Genomic DNA, 2,443 nt, shown 5'->3' with positions numbered 1-2,443 from the left:
TATAATATCATCAGCAACAGCTTCACATGTAAAAAATTAACTGTTGAGTTGAGAGTAGTATTGACTGACTGAGGATGAACTGTAATTTCTGTAAGATATGACAACTGTGAGATAGTATGTTTCAACTGACATAATACATTCACTATCATGTATTTAGTTTTACTTACCAACTTTGGCTGACTCTACAGATATCATCATCACAATCATCATCAAATGCAAGATAGACATCATAACTAAATAGATTAGGTTGATAACAACTATTGTCAAAATCAATCTCTTAGTATAGACTAGTATAATTCCGAATACACAGTATAGTTATATAATTAGATGTAGTGGAGTCATCTTCTACACACTAGTTCCTGATTTATTTGACATTCTTTCTGTGACATAATATCATATGAATAATGTCAACAATTATGTAAATAGTAATATATCCTCACTATTGTCTGTATATATAGTCAATGATGTCTGTGTTACACTTGATACTGACTTGATAATGATATCTATTGTTCCGACTTAGATGGTAAATTACAAAGGTATTACACTAACACTCATGTAACTGTTTATTATTGAAATCAAAAACAGGTTTACAATAATAATATTTTAGTATCTGATGTTATTAGCAGAGGATTTACCCAACAAGCCCAAGCTACTCTTAGTAGTGCTAGAAGAGAAAATGTTATTAGTAAAAGTATTACAAGATACCACTAATATAATATATCATGTAAAATTTATTAATTGACAAAGTGTATACAGTGCTGCATTATGAAACAAAGTGAGCTAATGTTATCAATTTCATATATTATAATATTACCATCTACTACATCTATGTTTATGTGCTCCTGTACAGTTCTCAATGGATCTAGTATGTTACTGATGTGGTCTGCACCATATACATTGGATAATGTACCTATCACTGGATATAACATCAATGATGATCAAGAAAACACTTATAGACAAAGTAGTGTTGTTTAGTTAACTATAACTTAACTAAAACTCTACTAGTTTAGCCTAATTATATTTTGGTTACTAACTATAATAATTAAAACATGTTGTTTGTTTGAAATTGTCCCTACATCTGTGAAAATAATAGCATATTTTCTTTTACCTTTTGAATTGTTGTTGTAGACAAAAAAGAAGAAACTCAAGCAATTCATTATTTTCATCAACTTCTATTGTGATACTTAGAAACATTGTTTGCATATAAATCAGTCAAAACATGGACATTATCTAGAAAGAATGATTGACGAGTATTGAGATATTTCTGATGTGTTTTGAGTGATATTGTTTGTGCTATTAGACAATAAATTTCAATGGACAATCTGAGCCATCTCTACATAGGCACTGCTTTAGATATTGTGTGCCTATATATTGTTCGTACTTTATCTTCAAACACATGCAATAACTAAAACTCCTAGTGCTATAAAAACTAATAATAATCTTAACAACTAAAACTAGCCAAAAAAATGTTCAAAGACCAAATGTAACTAATACTAACTAAACATAATCATAACCGGACAAAACTTACTAATACTAACTAAAATAAAATAAAATCGAAGCTAAAACAACATTTATAGAGACAGTTTAATACTACTGAGTACATTCTGACAACTAGTAATGATGATCCATGTAAGGTAACACTGTATATGTCTCTGGTATTAATGGAGCTGGTACTGATACCATATATGGAATGTGTATGGAGTGGTTTCCTTTCATTAATTTTTGACTTCTTTTCTTTATTCAGTACTACAAACTATTCCAGTATCAGTTATTTAACAGTAAAAGAAGATAACGTTTTATTATTTTAAATGTTAGTAGTTCTACACTAGGAATATGTAACCACATTTAGTGGTGTAGTGGTCAGAGTAATAGCCATTGTCTTCATTTTTGTTGTTATATGGATATGATACAAGTATTTCAAAAGGGCAGTTACAGTATTAATTCCATGAAATTGTAGCATTTACATGCTGTGACTTTAGACTCAATATAACGTATAATTAACTTTGAACGCTCTTCTTTTTAAAAGAAAAAAAACGCGAATGAAGCTGATCATTACTTCAAACAATGGATTGACACCAACACAACAAGAGAACAATAATCAATAGAAGTTCAATCAACATAACAACAATTACCAAAACAATAATCAATAGAATGACAATCAACAGAACAACAATTAACAAAACAATAATCCAATAGAATGACAATCAACAGAACAACAATTAACAACCAATAATCATAGAATGACAATCAACAGAACAACAATTTAACAAAAAACAAATAATCAATAGAATGACAATCAACAGAACACAATTGAACAGAAATAACAATAAACAGATCAGCAGAACAACAATCAACAGAACAAAAGATTCTACTTCAGCTTTGAATTACACATAACAGGGACCAGAGAATGTGGTAAATTGATTGCAACATTTATAAGTTATCA

This window comes from Gigantopelta aegis, unplaced genomic scaffold (assembly GCF_016097555.1).
Source record: "Gigantopelta aegis isolate Gae_Host unplaced genomic scaffold, Gae_host_genome ctg2162_pilon_pilon, whole genome shotgun sequence".
Taxonomy (NCBI): Eukaryota; Metazoa; Mollusca; class Gastropoda; order Neomphalida; family Peltospiridae; genus Gigantopelta; species Gigantopelta aegis.
Note: the sequence above shows the minus strand (reverse complement) of the source record.